At 41.6% G+C, this 15,633-nt stretch overlaps 13 non-coding genes across 13 annotated transcripts; 11 read left to right on the top strand and 2 right to left on the bottom strand.

The window, feature by feature from the left end:
- The first annotated feature begins 8,935 nt into the window (after nucleotides 1–8,935).
- On the top strand, nucleotides 8,936–9,005 carry trnap-ugg (transfer RNA proline (anticodon UGG)). The gene has a single exon. It is a non-coding gene; the product is annotated as a tRNA-Pro (tRNA).
- A 389-nt stretch (nucleotides 9,006–9,394) lies between these two features.
- Nucleotides 9,395–9,466, top strand: trnaq-cug (transfer RNA glutamine (anticodon CUG)). The gene has a single exon. It is a non-coding gene; the product is annotated as a tRNA-Gln (tRNA).
- Nucleotides 9,467–10,036: 570 nt separating this feature from the next.
- trnaa-agc (transfer RNA alanine (anticodon AGC)) lies at nucleotides 10,037–10,109 on the bottom strand. Its single transcript has one exon. It is a non-coding gene; the product is annotated as a tRNA-Ala (tRNA).
- A 96-nt stretch (nucleotides 10,110–10,205) lies between these two features.
- Nucleotides 10,206–10,277, top strand: trnap-agg (transfer RNA proline (anticodon AGG)). The gene has a single exon. It is a non-coding gene; the product is annotated as a tRNA-Pro (tRNA).
- A 1,355-nt stretch (nucleotides 10,278–11,632) lies between these two features.
- trnap-ugg (transfer RNA proline (anticodon UGG)) lies at nucleotides 11,633–11,704 on the top strand. Its single transcript has one exon. It is a non-coding gene; the product is annotated as a tRNA-Pro (tRNA).
- Nucleotides 11,705–11,782: 78 nt separating this feature from the next.
- Nucleotides 11,783–11,856, top strand: trnai-aau (transfer RNA isoleucine (anticodon AAU)). The gene has a single exon. It is a non-coding gene; the product is annotated as a tRNA-Ile (tRNA).
- An 81-nt stretch (nucleotides 11,857–11,937) lies between these two features.
- On the top strand, nucleotides 11,938–12,010 carry trnaf-gaa (transfer RNA phenylalanine (anticodon GAA)). Its single transcript has one exon. It is a non-coding gene; the product is annotated as a tRNA-Phe (tRNA).
- A 2,136-nt stretch (nucleotides 12,011–14,146) lies between these two features.
- trnap-ugg (transfer RNA proline (anticodon UGG)) lies at nucleotides 14,147–14,218 on the top strand. Its single transcript has one exon. It is a non-coding gene; the product is annotated as a tRNA-Pro (tRNA).
- Nucleotides 14,219–14,296: 78 nt separating this feature from the next.
- trnai-aau (transfer RNA isoleucine (anticodon AAU)) lies at nucleotides 14,297–14,370 on the top strand. The gene has a single exon. It is a non-coding gene; the product is annotated as a tRNA-Ile (tRNA).
- Nucleotides 14,371–14,451: 81 nt separating this feature from the next.
- Nucleotides 14,452–14,524, top strand: trnaf-gaa (transfer RNA phenylalanine (anticodon GAA)). Its single transcript has one exon. It is a non-coding gene; the product is annotated as a tRNA-Phe (tRNA).
- Nucleotides 14,525–14,620: 96 nt separating this feature from the next.
- On the top strand, nucleotides 14,621–14,692 carry trnaq-cug (transfer RNA glutamine (anticodon CUG)). Its single transcript has one exon. It is a non-coding gene; the product is annotated as a tRNA-Gln (tRNA).
- A 562-nt stretch (nucleotides 14,693–15,254) lies between these two features.
- On the bottom strand, nucleotides 15,255–15,327 carry trnaa-agc (transfer RNA alanine (anticodon AGC)). The gene has a single exon. It is a non-coding gene; the product is annotated as a tRNA-Ala (tRNA).
- A 96-nt stretch (nucleotides 15,328–15,423) lies between these two features.
- On the top strand, nucleotides 15,424–15,495 carry trnap-agg (transfer RNA proline (anticodon AGG)). The gene has a single exon. It is a non-coding gene; the product is annotated as a tRNA-Pro (tRNA).
- The last annotated feature ends 138 nt before the right edge of the window (nucleotides 15,496–15,633 follow it).

The following is a 15,633-nucleotide window of genomic DNA, read 5'->3' as shown; positions in this document are numbered from 1 at the left end:
TAAGAAACACACTCAGGTTCTTTCGATTGCATATGGTATACAATAGAGTAAAAGAGAACCTCTTTAGGTCAATCTTGTGTGGAAAAGGAACAGTATGAGCAACACAAAAAATAAGATATGTCTGCAAGAGTCAGCAGAAGACCAAATGGGTAGCAAGATCACCAGGACAAGGGAGAGGTTTTCCTCCAGCCCCACCTGGATGCAATAGATGGGCATTCTCAGACATCACACCTGAACACTGTCAGAGGTGGATAAGACATGGCAAAGGATTCTTCCCAAGATGCCTTGCCAGAGAAGATATCAGGTGTGATGTGAATGAGAACATGTGGCCAAATAGAAACGCAATAGATTAGATGAGAGCAGGCCCGGCGCCACGAGGGGGCAAAAGGGGGCATTGCCCCCTCAGATCTGATTTGTGCCCCCTCTGTTTTATTTTTGTATTCATGGTTACAAATAAAATGTTCATCCTTTTGAGTTAAATAATAATTTAACCTTATCCCCATACGGGATTTTGAATGTTCAGTGACGTGACATTACTGCCAGATTCAAACGTCTTTTGCGTTGGTTGACGCTGAGCCACACGGACGAGCTCAGCGCTGTCATACTATATATCAACACTAGTGTTTTCAACCTCATAATGTTTATTTTAGATTTCAGACATTTAAATACACATAAGCACTGGTAAAACAATAGCCTATAATTTGTAAAATACACCCTGATGTCTGTGGAAGCAGCAATGTGAGGGCCCAGGAAGTAGCCACCCATTAGTGGTAATGTAGACCACACCACACCTTTGCATACACATGTTCATTTTGATTTAATCATTAAAACAGTTTATTTCAGAATATGTACATTCATCACACACAACAGTTAAGTCACTTACTCTTTATGTCTTTGGTTAATGTTACATGTTCATTTACATCATTTCTGATTTGGAGTGCACACAAATTAGTTATGTTGTATCTGTCATTTATACTTCTTTCTATTTGAGTTTAAGTTTACCGTAATGAGTGGTGTTGGTCTACCGAAGCCTTCAGCCGCATAGACATCATATAAGTAGACGCCCTATCGACCGCTACTGCCTACTGGCGCGGCGAGACATGGGGCCGCCATCTTAGATCGGTCACTTGCTCCACTCAGTGTAATCTGTATGACTGGTGGAATGAGCTATCAGCGCATTTAATTAATCATATCTCAGTGAATACCGAACAGATTTTCACGCGGGTTTTTTTGCTGCAAAGGTCATTCATGGAGCTATGATACAGGACACATGGTTCGGCGTATTTTAACCCCTTATGTGCCGCAAATCCCGTTTGAGTGGAGGGTGACAATGTGATGTACATCTTTCAATTAATATTTCTCTGGGATTCTTTGGGCTAGAAACCTAATCTTGGTCTTGTTTTAAAGAAGACAATTTAGGGTTTTCACAAATGAGTTAGAAAGTAAAAATATTAAATATAAATATTTTTTATAGCCGTTTACCTTTATTTTAATATATAAAATAATGCAGTAACATATTAATTTATAAATAAAATTACATAAAAGTTAATGTTTCACACAATAAATAATGTTAACATAAAGCAATATGTCTCAAGTAGTTGTGATCCAAATTTCAAGTTAAAATCACAAAAAATGATGTTTGTGTCACAATTTTAATGGTTTTACCAACAACTGCCACTAGATTTTGCCACATACGCTTGTACTCTTGTATACTCACAAACAAATAAATTACTGTCACCGCATTATTATTCATGCAAAAAGGTTTTGAAATATTAAAACTCCATTCTGAGAGCTTTCCGATGATATATAGCTTGTCATGATTTTTTAGGTTTAGAGAAGGGTTTTAGTGTTATATGCAAAAACAAATTTGGCCTATGTGTGGGCCCGTAATATTTTAGAAACTGACTCTCACTATGTCATAATTTTCCCCAAATGGTAATAAAATATGAAAATTATACTCTTTGAGCTTTCCAACAATATATAGTTTGTCAAGATTTATGTTTAGAATATTAGTGTTACAAACACTAATGTGGACAGCGCCACTTAATGTTCATAGTAGGAATGAATGAATATTCACTTAACAGTAATAAAATATTCTGATATAAGATCTAAAGTGAGTCCAAAATCAAAATCAGTGGTGTAGGATATAAGATATATTATAAATCACACACTATAAATATGACAAAGATGCAGAAACAGATAGTTGCAGTAAAATAAGACTTTTTAATAAGGTAAAGAAACAATTTAAAATGATTTGTAACCCCCCCTCTCCACACACACACACACACACACACACACACACACACACACACACACACACACACACACACACACACACACACACACACACACACACACACACACGCGCGCACACACACATCCACCCCTGAAAGGGGACTGTTTTGCAGAGCTTCTTTCCCGTGCTCCCTTTCTGTAGTTCAAGAGAGGTGAGTTTGGCAACATGGTGGAGCCTTATCTTTAAAAACACAGACACAACCAATGACAACGAGTCAGACTGATAGTTGTCGATTCCAAACCGAGTCTCCTCAATGTGCTCCCTACGAAGGAAAACATCCTCTGTTCCAGATCCTCCCGCACAACGTGCATGACTGTTGACAGCTTAGCTTGTTAAAGCACGGCGGATCACGCAGCTCACACAGCACCTTATAATAATAAGAATACACATTTATATAGCGCCTTACACAATACTCACAACAGAGAAACTCTTGTAATTATTACTTTACTCCACCTCTCCTTGCAGGGTGAACAACGGCTGCTGCAGTAAACATAGCCTAGCGAACGTTAGCTGGCTACAATTTTAATACAGTAAAATCAATAATCCTGGCTCTTTCTCAATTTTCTGGTTATATTCTATTCACAAAATACTACCAATAGTACCGCAATGTTAAAAAGTACTTGTGAAAATAATCCTCCGGGCTCTATTTGCAATGGTCTGCCGATTAGAACAGGAAAATGCTCCACAGTGCTCTGGCATCTTATCTGCTGCCATACAACGAAACTAGGAGTACGACCGGTTTAAGATGGCCGCCGTATTTCTCAGTCCCCAGCGGCCAATAGGGCATCTATGCTGCGTCCGAAACCGCCTACTACGTACTATATAGTACGCGAAAAGCAGTAGGCGAGGCGAGTAGTATGTCCGAATACATAGTATTCGAAAAACAGTATGCGAAAAGTACCCGGATGACCTACTACTTCCGGTTAGATTTTGCAGTGTGCATACGATGGACGCTTCACTATCCCATGATGCCCCGGACGAGGAGTTATCCAACGAAGAAGAAGGGCACGCCGCTGTTTTCGCGCTGAAATGACACGACGTGATGACGACGTATGTCACGTGATGTAACAACATGGCGGATGTAGTACGTCCGAATCTCATTCATACTACCAGGATTCATACTATACAGTACCTACTGTTTTAACGCCAAGTAAGTAGGTACTTCATCTAATTCAGTACCTACTATACAGTATGCGGTTTCGGACGCAGCCCTAGTCTTCTATATGATATCTATGTTCAGCCGTTATGTCCTGGGAGTGACAAAGATTGGAGTCCTGTTGGAAACCGAGATTTAAAGGAATGGTTCCTACTGGATGTACCATGTGTTAAGAATGTATGGGGGAGGACTTATGAGAATGGAAGTCTTTAAATTAATTTCTTTAGTTGTCCGTTTATGATTCAGTTAAATTTGTAATATTTGTTGAGCTTTAATTCAAATTGTATTTGCTTGATTATATTTGGACTTTGTTTAATGTTATATGTTAAGTGTAATGTGTATTTGTTTCCCCTTTTGTATTGTAATGGGCCCATCTTTCCCTTTATAAGTCGTTTGCTTTGTTCATTTGGTTGGTCTGGTTTAGCTGATTAGTTTCCTTTTTGTTTGTCCTTAGTTCTTTGTTGCAACAAGTTTTTGATTTTGTATGCTGTTTTGGTTGACTTCAGTTGGGTTCAAATAAAGACCCATTTATTTTTCCAAAAAGACTTGGGGCACTATCTTACACCCGGCGCAATGCAGCGCAATGCGCGACGCAAGTGTCTTTCGCTAGTTTCCACCCTAATTTTCCTGTTTAGCGCCGCGTTGTTTAAATAGCAAATGCATTTGCCCCCCCTTTTGCGCCCATGGGCGTTCTGGTCTGAAAAAGAGGTGTGTTCAGGCGCATTGTTGGCGCGTTGCTATTTTGAGGCAAATACAATAGACTACGCCATTGACCAACAAAAACCTGCTCTAAAGTCAATGGCGCAATTTGTTTTATGTTATTTAAAGAGCGCATTAGTAAAATGCGCCTATAAACGGGAGGACAACGCGGGTTTGCTTATCACAAAGTACATGAATGCGCAGCAGCACAAAAATGCTTTAAATATGAAAGATTAAAGGATTGAATGTAAAAGATTATTATTGAGTCTCTTGGACATAAATGAGGACTAATTATGAGACGTTAGAAGGCGCAAAGAGCTGCTTCACCTGCAGCCTGGTAAGTAAATAAATGCTTTGCTTTGAACAAATGCGTCTGTTTTTAAATGTTTTTTTTAATGCTACCTCATGGATTTATTGTATATGATGACTCTGTACCTGTGGATATGGTGAGATGAGAAACATTTTAAAGTAATGCTTAAAAAAACTCTTTGCTAAAAAAACCACTGTCCAAAGTGCTGAAACGTGAGGAGAGCCGTTTGTAAATTCTTTATCTCCTGTGTGTTACAAATAAAGTATTTTTAGAGTACAAACCTTATCTTACATACTTGTAAATTATGCTTTGATGATATTGGATAGCCATACATTTAAAGCAATTACAAGCCTGCTTTTTACTTCTATGACTAAAAGAAAACGGGTTTTAAAGGTTTTAATAAAAAAATAACAATTTCAATACAAGTGAAAAACAACACAATTATTTAACATTAATTTTAAACTGGGGATCTTCTTCCTCCGCTTAGTTTTTCAGTTAAGTTCGTCATCTAAATAGGGATTAGACATAGCGCCAGTGCAACTTGCTTTTAAAGGGGATGAGAGGCGAGACTCTCATTGGTTTACTGCACGTTACTCCCAAAATACTCCCATTACAATAGGACCTACCCTTTTCGACCATGCGCTCGGCGCACAAACCATTTTTCCCGTCGTTAAATTAGCAAAAGTGGATTCGGACACGCCCATTTAGACGTTGCGCTGTGCGCTTTAGACAATGCGCTTAGATCGTTAAAATAGGGCCCTTGGTGTTCTTCTTTCCTGACCGCTCAGGTCCCTCACAAGCAATAAAAATCTATTCAATTAAGATCATAATTTGCAAATAATAAATAAAAATTATTTTCAAATAATAATAATTTGCCGACGCGTGTTATTCATATCAGACAAACACAGTGGAAGCAACTATAAAGTTTACTCTATTATTATAAAGGTTACAATTATACTTGTTTGAAAGACGAGGATGCGCACCTGTCAAGCAGCTATTACATAACAGAGCGAGGCCAGAGACAAACGTGCAGGAAATAATAGGCTCTATGGAATAATTTGTGCATCTTTGAATAACTGTAAGAATACATTTCCTTTAAATATCATTTTTGTCATATAAAGCTTAATATGACAAAAATGTAATAATGTTTTATCCACTTTTATTTAAACTTGCGGTTAACAGTGTGTTTGGCGCATTTAGCCTACCTAAGAGTTTATTTCAGTTATACTGCTGTTTTTCCGGTAATATTAATACAATTTACATGTCAATCCTGCTTCCTTCTCTGTTTATTAATTTTATTATGCTGTTATGTTAAGTTATAGCCTATGTGGATATTTATATGAGACGTCCATTGGCGTTATATAAATTATCTCCTCTAATTTTCAAATCATATGCGGAATAATCAAAGTTTTGAGAAATAATGTAGTTAGGATATTTATTGCAGATGTTTATTGCCGTTGAATACTCTTGTCTATATGGAAATCACATAGGACATAGGCTATATAATGTGGTATACTGCACAGTTATCCTGCTAATTTTAATTTATATTTGGAGATAAATAAACCTTTGCAAATCTGCTGATTTGACCCATTCATGTCCTGACCACCAGGCTAGAGATTTTAAACATTCTTAATTCACACTTACTAGCAGGGCTTGCCATTAACACCCGCCAAATGCGGGTAGATTTCGGCTGTGGCGGGTAAGACAGCCAATCCGACTAGCCACTTTGGCAGGTTGAATAAAATTTTTAATTGGAGTTTTCTTAAAAGTTATGCGAAATGATAAACAATGCGCAATGCGACACCCGTAACTACAACTCCCATGAGCACTCTGCACCCAGCGCAACAAACAAAGACCGTTGGTTGAGACGCGCGCGCGATCAGCGGAGCGTTGCGGACCAAAGCGCCACCTTCCAGAGCGCGCACGCGAGCTGATGGATTTGCAAATGCACAAGAGGACGCAGTCTGAGCGCATAAACACTTCGGGAAAGATAAAACAAGTGCATGGAAGTGATTGAAGAGATATAAATTGCGTGCGGAGAGAAATTCATAGCGCATACCTGAATGCACACGAAATCAAAGGAAACCCGCCAGCTAAGAGGTTCGAGCATCATTTTAATGTAGGCTACTTTGGACAACAATAATTCCCTCTCGACATTTGTCATTAAAAGTCATAAATCACTTTTAACAGAAACCATGATCAAGCATATAAATACAATCTGCATAAACAAGTTGAGAGTAAAAATCATATACATTTCTTGACAGTATTTACTGCTGTTAATAAATATTTAAAATGGTTGTCGAGGGGTTTTGTGTTTATTTTTTCAGTTAATCTTATACACCCCTGCTCCACTTTTAATATATTCATTCAAAGCTAACCTATTTATGCCTTACTAGCATGTTTTTCATGCACCTAAATATATGATATGATCTATACTAATATACCTGGTATATACCAGCTAATAAATGTAGTCTTAATTTGGGTGGGCAAATTCAATCTGCATCTAATATAGCTAAACCAAGTAAATTTGCTTGAATTAAAGTCATTTTATGATTAAGTCAAGTTTAATCATAAAAAATGTATTTTACCAGCAACAAAATTGTGGACAGTGAAAATGCTGAGTGGCTAGTAGCTTTGGAAAACAACTAGCCACTTTGGCTGGTGAGCAAAAAAGTTAATGTCAAGCCCTGCTTACTAGTCTATCAAATAATATCTCATGCTCTATCATCATTAGTGCGTTTCTGGTTACCTGTGCTGTGCAGCTGCATATGGAGTGTTTTATTGACTGCTGCATTTAAAAATATGTCTTTTCAAAGCAAGATCTCAGTGTATCATTGATGGTATAAAGTCAAGCCCCCTCAACAATTTCACATGCCCCCTCAGTCATTTCATCCTGCAGCCGGGCCTGGATGAGAGTTTCTTTTTTGCTTTATTCTTCAGTGGCTTTTTCTGTTAGTATTTTGTATTTTTACTTTATACTGTACATGGCAATAAAAATTTGTACGATTGCTATGACAGATTTTTCAATACTTTTTTCAAAACTCTTAACACAGTTAGCACTACATCCACCTGTGTAAGTTGTACTATTATTTGTCACAGGACAGAGCGGACCACCCCTATCGTGTGTCACGCTCCTCCCTCAGTTTCCACCCCGAGGAGGTCCCAAAATGCCCCAATCACCAAGCAGACGAGAGGAGAATAAAATATATCAATATTTATTAAAAGCAATGGGGAAAGGGGGAAAATATTTAAAAGGCAGTTTTCTGGAACTTGGAGGGCGGTGTCCGAGTCGCTGGGGACTCTTCACGTGGCCACAGGTGAGTCACTCCACTTCCTCTTCTTCAGGTGTTTACGTGAGCTGCAGGTAAGTGTTCCCAACTTCTCCTTGTATCTCACAGGTGAATTGCAGGTGACCATTCCTCGCTTCTCTTCCTGTACTCCAGGAGACAGACACAGGTAAGTACACGGGTAAGTGAGCAGGTAAGTATGCTGACCTGTAATGCCGATTGGACAGGGAGGTTTTCAGGTGAATGCATGCACTCAGATTAGAGCTTTGGGGTGCCCAGGAAGGTGTGCAGGTGGGTACCCTTACTTACATTACCTTATAAACACGTAATATTTTATAAAAAAATAATATACACAAAATAATGAATATCAATCAATATAATGATATGTCATAGTAGATAACTAATAGAAGCACAGTTAAATGAACCATATTTTTTGTGGTAAAAGTGTAGATACCATGATTTTTATAAATGTTTAAATAAACATAAACTGGTAATATTCTTTTAAATAATAATATACACAAAATTATTCATATAAACCAATATAATGATCATAGATAATAGAGGCATACTTAAATTAACCATATTTTTGTGGTAAAAGTGTAGTATGGTTTATATTAATTTTTATGTTCTTTTAAAAAATAATATAAAGTTACAAAAAATAATAAATATAAATCAATATAATGATATGCCATATAGATAACTAAATAGTTGCGCAGTTAAATTAACCATGTTTTTGTGATAAAAGCGTAGTTACCATGCTTTTTTGTGTATTGTTTACTATTAGCAAAACCATGTTTATTTTGTGGTAACCATGTTTTTACTACAGTACATTTTTTGTAAGGATTTGTTGGATACTTCATCACGCAGACCACGGGTTCGAGTCCAGCCCGCGGAGGGTGACTTGTTTCAAATTTAAATAAAACTACTGTAACATGACATAACGCAGAGGAAAATATCCCGAACATTGTTGCTGGCGAGATCTGGCACCGTTTACCCGCTTTTTTGCGTCTTTTTCGCTTGCGTGCGGGGGCGCAAAGATTGGGCCCCTTCCTATGCTAAGCGAGCGTTCTACCATTTGAGCTAATTCCCCTTACCTCCGTCTTGTGAATGCTTTGGCTTGTTGGAAGCTGGCTGCTATGTGGTGGGAAAATGTTTCCCAGTGGCACGGCAAAAAGACAGCATGGCTTGGCTCGTTGGTCTAGGTATGATTCTCGCTTTGGGTGCGAGAGGTCCCGGGTTCAAATCCCGGACGGGCCCTTGTTAAGCTTTGCTTCTTGATGCTGCTACACTGTGCAACATTCATGTCAGTCTTGGCAGAGACAGGTGCTGTTCCGTGGCCGGTTAGAGCGTGGTGCTAATAACGGCAAGGTAGCGGGTTAGATCCCCGTACGGGCCAAGATTTTTTCTGTGCCTCCTTTTGCCGACTGCTATATTGCTGTGATTTGTCATGAAAATTCCTGCCGGGAGCTTTTTTGTGGCTGTAATTGCTCAATTGGGAGAGTGTTAGACTGAAGATGTAAAGGTCCCTGGTTCGATCCCGGGTTTTGGCATTGAGGGCAGAATTTTGAGAGTTTGTTTAACTGAAGGTCCCTATCCGAGTGTCCTTTTCTCCGTGACCCAGTGGGTCAGGCGCTAACGCCAAGAGTGGTTCCATGGTGTAATGGTTAGCACTCTGGACTCTGAATCCAGCGATCCGAGTTAAAATCTCGGTGGGACCTGTAAGACATTTTGGGTATCCAAGGGAACAGTGTTTGTTACCCCAAAACAATCCCCCTGCCCTTTAAGCCTTTTTACCAGAGCACTCAGGCTCTAGACAAAAATGAGTTAATTCAAGCAACATTGAGCACTTTTTCTGGTCACCCTGGCGGTGGGCCAACAACTCACAAGTCGCAAAATTTCAGCAAACACAAGGACATTACAAGGAAGCAAATTAAACATGTACGAAAACATAGAATAAATGAAAAATGCATTGACGTTTTGGACAAAGGAAACACACAGCTCATGTGTACAGGCCAAAGGAAACACACAGCTCTTGTGTACAATCTGACAATGAAATGCATTAAAAAGACGTACCAGAAATGACGAAGACAAATGAACATTGAAAGAAAATGATTCCAATTTTAAATGGCAACAAAATGCTCTTGGAGTGTTAAGCTCCTGCTCCATGTTGCTTTGTGAAATAACATCCATATCGGAGACGTTCATATGTGGACCCAATGTGAAGCTTCACGCTTCCGGTCTGTGACATCAGAGCAATTAACAACAACAAACAACAAACCACAATCACGTGGAGAATGCGGGCATCGATCCCGCTACCTCTCGCATGCTAAGCGAGCGCTCTACCATTTGAGCTAATTCCCCTTACATCCGTCTTATGAATGCTTTGGCTTGTTGGAAGCTGGCTGCTATGTGGTGGGAAAATGTTTCCCAGGGGGGCGGGGGAGACACGCTTTGAGTGGCTCGTTGGTCTAGGGGTATGATTCTCGCTTAGGGTGCGAGAGGTCCCGGGTTCAAATCCCGGACGAGCCCCTCTTTAGACTCGTCCCTCGGAGCTTTAACCCACAACGCCGCTTTGTATGGCAATATTGGCAGGAAAGGAATGGAATGTCAACGAGAAACCCGCAAAGGACGTCAGGGACCTCTCAGCGACACCTCCGCCTTTGGTCTTGTCAGGTCGAAACCGTGTCCGAGGTTGTCTTTTGTTTGTTAACCCCTAGACGATCCCCCTACCCTTTAAGCTTTCTACCGGAGGGCTTGCTGTTTTAACAAGCGATGAGTTGATTTCAAACAACACAATTGACTCAACCCGAAAAATGACCCAGGCTATTTGTCCTACTCCCTCCTGGCCGGGAAAGGCACATCATCCTGGCCACTGGGTAGGTACCCTGAGGTGCCTGGAGCTATGAGACTTAAATATACAACCAGGCTAGTGATGCATGGTGTCCAGTTTAGTTACCGGATGATTTATCAGAATTTTCTCCTAAAATCTAAGATCAACACTTGGAAAATGCGATAAGGACATGGCTTCTAAGATGTTACTTGACGTTAAAACTACACTAAGTGTTGGGATGCCCCTTTTAATAAAGATGTTTGGGGCGAAACAGTTGCCACCCCAAACAGAGCACAGCTGCCTCACAGCAACAAGGTCCCCTGTTCAAGCCCTGGCTGGGTCAGGAGGCCTTTCTGTTTGGGGTGTACATGTTCTCCTTCAGTCAGCATGGAATTACTCTGGGCACTGTGTTATTTGGTTTCCTTAAACAGTCCAAAAACAACAGACACGTTGATCTATACACACACACACAAACCGAGGGAAGGGCAATTTGACATCTCCAATTCACCTAACCCGCATTTCTGACTTTGCCAAAAAACAGTTCTCGCCATGAATATAGCCATAGATGCTGAACTGGCTTTAAAAATAAATGAACATATTTATCTATTCCAGTTTCTCCAATCAAAACAAATATTAATGCTATGCCTTACAGACCATGTCAAATAATTTTGTTTCCGTCTATGTTGCAACAGTTTTGCAAAGGACTTTTTCTGTGCTGAAATGACTGTGACCCTGTGAACAAATCATTGATGGGTTTGGGTGATGAGTGTTTTGCTCAGAGCCTGTAATCCATAACAAAGGTGTTCAGCTGGGTTCAGGTCCGAGATTTATGCAGACCAGTCGAGTTCTCTCACACCATTTCAAATATTAAGCAATAAGCATGTACTTATATCGATAAGTGCTTATTTTGACACCAGCCCAACACTAGGGCTCATTGTGGCTAAACAGAGGAGCAGGACCAAACAGGCCCATCCCAAGGAACTGCTTGAGGAAGCTGGTGACTGTGTTGTGGTCACATGTCTCTCGGTGGCACGGCAAAAAGACAGCACGGCTTGGCTCGTTGGTCTAGGGGTATGATTCTCGCTTTGGGTGTGAGAGGTCCCGGGTTCAAATCCCGGACGAGCCCTTGTTTAGCTTTGCTTCTTGATGCTGCTACACTGTGGAACATTCATGTCAGTCTTGGCAGAGACTGGTGCCTTTCCGTGGCCGGTTAGCTCAGTTGGTTAGAGCGTGGTGCTAATAACGCCAAGGTCGCGGGTTCGATCCCCGTACGGGCCAAGGTTTCTCTGCGCCTCCTTTTGCCGACTGCTATATTTGCTGTGATTTGTCATGAAAATTCCTGCCGGGAGCATTTTTGTGGCCGAAATAGCTCAGTTGGTAGAGCGTTAGACTGAAGATCTAAAGGTCCCTGGTTCGATCCCGGGTTTCGGCATTGAGGGCAGCCTTTTGAGAGTTTTTTTAACCTAAGGTCCCTGTCCGAGTGGCCTTTTCTCCGTGACCCGGCGGGTCAGGCCCTAACGCAAAGAGTGGTTCCATGGTGTAATGGTTAGCACTCTGGACTCTGAATCCAGCGATCCGGGTTCAAATCTCGAAGGGACCTGTAAGACTTTTTGGGTATCCAAGGGAACAGTGTTTGTTACCCCAAAACAATCCCCCTGCCCTTTAAGCCTTTTTACCAGAGCACTCAGGCTCTAGACAAAAATGAGTTAATTCAAGCAACATTGAGCACTTTTTCTGGTCACCCTGGCGGTGGGCCAACAACTCACAAGTCGCAAAATTTCAGCAAACACAAGGACATTACAAGGAAGCAAATTAAACATGTACGAAAACATAGAATAAATGAAAAATGCATTGACGTTTAGGACAAAGAAAACGCACAGCTCATGTGTACAGGCCAAAGGAAACACACAGCTCTTGTGTACAATCTGACAATGAAATGCATTTAAAAGACTTACCAGAAATGACACGAAGACAAATGAACATTGAAAGAAAATGATTCCAATTTTAAATGGCAACAAAATGCTCTTGGAGTGTTAAGCTCCTGCTCCATGTTGCTTTGTGAAAAAACATCCGTATCGGAGACGTTCATGTGTGGACCCAATGTGAAGCTTCACGCTTCCGGTGTGTGACATCAGAGCAATTAACAACAAACCACAATCACGTGGAGAATGCGGGCATCGATCCCGCTACCTCTCGCATGCTAAGCGAGCGCTATACCATTTGAGCTAATTCCCCTTACATCCGTCTAATGAATGCTTTGGCTTGTTGGAAGCTGGCTGCTATGTGGTGGGAAAATGTTTCCCAGGCAAAGGACGTCAGGGACCTCTCAGCGACACCTCCGCCTTTGGTCTTGTCAGGTCGAAACCGTGTCCGAGGTTGTCTTTTGTTTGTTAACCCCTAGACGATCCCCCTACCCTTTAAGCTTTCTACCGGAGGGCTTGCTGTTTTAACAAGCGATGAGTTGATTTCAAACAACACAATTGACTCAACCCGAAAAATGACCCAGGCTATTTGTCCTACTCCCTCCTGGCCGGGAAAGGCACATCATCCTGGCCACTGGGTAGGTACCCTGAGGTGCCTGGAGCTATGAGACTTAAATATACAACCAGGCTAGTGATGCATGGTGTCCAGTTTAGTTACCGGATGATTTATCAGAATTTTCTCCTAAAATCTAAGATCAACACTTGGAAAATGCGATAAGGACATGGCATCTAAGATGTTACTTGACGTTAAAACTACACTAAGTGTTGGGATGCCCCTTTTAATAAAGATGTTTGGGGCGAAACAGTTGCCACCCCAAACAGAGCACAGCTGCCTCACAGCAACAAGGTCCCCTGTTCAAGCCCTGGCTGGGTCAGGAGGCCTTTCTGTTTGGGGTGTACATGTTCTCCTTCAGTCAGCATGGAATTACTCTGGGCACTGTGTTATTTGGTTTCCTTAAACAGTCCAAAAACAACAGACACGTTGATCTATACACACACACACAAACCGAGGGAAGGGCAATTTGACATCTCCAATTCACCTAACCCGCATTTCTGACTTTGCCAAAAACCAGTTCTCGCCATGAATATAGCCATAGATGCTGAACTGGCTTTAAAAATAAATAAACATATTTATCTATTCCAGTTTCTCCAATCAAAACAAATATTAATGCTATGCCTTACAGACCATGTCAAATAATTTTGTTTCCGTCTATGTTGCAACAGTTTTGCAAAGGACTTTTTCTGTGCTGAAATGACTGTGACCCTGTGAACAAATCATTGATGGGTTTGGGTGATGAGTGTTTTGCTCAGAGCCTGTAATCCATAACAAAGGTGTTCAGCTGGGTTCAGGTCCGAGATTTATGCAGACCAGTCGAGTTCTCTCACACCATTTCAAATATTAAGCAATAAGCATGTACTTATATCGATAAGTGCTTATTTTGACACCAGCCCAACACTAGGGCTCATTGTGGCTAAACAGAGGAGCAGGACCAAACAGGCCCATCCCAAGGAACTGCTTGAGGAAGCTGGTGACTGTGTTGTGGTCACATGTCTCTCGGTGACACGGCAAAAAGACAGCACGGCTTGGCTCGTTGGTCTAGGGGTATGATTCTCGCTTTGGGTGCGAGAGGTCCCGGGTTCAAATCCCGGACGAGCCCTTGTTTAGCTTTGCTTCTTGATGCTGCTACACTGTGGAACATTCATGTCAGTCTTGGCAGAGACTGGTGCCTTTCCGTGGCCGGTTAGCTCAGTTGGTTAGAGCGTGGTGCTAATAACGCCAAGGTCGCGGGTTCGATCCCCGTACGGGCCAAGGTTTCTCTGCGCCTCCTTTTGCCGACTGCTATATTTGCTGTGATTTGTCATGAAAATTCCTGCCGGGAGCATTTTTGTGGCCGAAATAGCTCAGTTGGGAGAGCGTTAGACTGAAGATCTAAAGGTCCCTGGTTCGATCCCGGGTTTCGGCATTGAGGGCAGCCTTTTGAGAGTTTGTTTAACCGAAGGTCCCTATCCGAGTGGCCTTTTCTCCGTGACCCGGCGGGTCAGGCCCTAACGCAAAGAGTGGTTCCATGGTGTAATGGTTAGCACTCTGGACTCTGAATCCAGCGATCCGAGTTCAAATCTCGGTGGGACCTGTAAGACTTTTTGGGTATCCAAGGGAACAGTGTTTGTTACCCCAAAACAATCCCCCTGCCCTTTAAGCCTTTTTACCAGAGCACTCAGGCTCTAGACAAAAATGAGTTAATTCAAGCAACATTGAGCACTTTTTCTGGTCACCCTGGCGGTGGGCCAACAACTCACAAGTCGCAAAATTTCAGCAAACACAAGGACATTACAAGGAAGCAAATTAAACATGTACGAAAACATAGAATAAATGAAAAATGCATTGACGTTTAGGACAAAGAAAACACACAGCTCATGTGTACAGGCCAAAGGAAACACACAGCTCTTGTGTACAATCTGACAATGAAATGCATTAAAAAGACTTACCAGAAATGACACGAAGACAAATGAACATTGAAAGAAAATGATTCCAATTTAAAATGGCAACAAAATGCTCTTGGAGTGTTAAGCTCCTGCTCCATGTTGCTTTGTGAAAAAACATCCGTATCGGAGACGTTCATGTGTGGACCCAATGTGAAGCTTCACGCTTCCGGTGTGTGACATCAGAGCAATTAACAACAAACCACAATCACGTGGAGAATGCGGGCATCGATCCCGCTACCTCTCGCATGCTAAGCGAGCGCTCTACCATTTGAGCTAATTCCCCTAACATCCGTCTAATGAATGCTTTGGCTTGTTGGAAGCTGGCTGCTATGTGGTGGGAAAATGTTTCCCAGGGGGGCGGGGGTGACACGCTTTGAGTGGCTCGTTGGTCTAGGGGTATGATTCTCGCTTAGGGTGCGAGAGGTCCCGGGTTCAAATCCCGGACGAGCCCCTCTTTAGACTCGTCCCTCGGAGCTTTAACCCACAACGCCGCTTTGTATGGCAATATTGGCAGGAAAGGAATGGAATGTCAACGAGAAACCCGCAAAGGACGTCAGGGACCTCTCAGCGACACCTCCGCCTTTGTTCT

Source organism: Misgurnus anguillicaudatus, chromosome 20, assembly GCF_027580225.2.
Source record: "Misgurnus anguillicaudatus chromosome 20, ASM2758022v2, whole genome shotgun sequence".
NCBI lineage: Eukaryota > Metazoa > Chordata > Actinopteri > Cypriniformes > Cobitidae > Misgurnus > Misgurnus anguillicaudatus.
The sequence above is the reverse complement of the archived record's forward strand: the minus strand, read 5'-3'. Positions and strand labels throughout refer to the sequence as shown.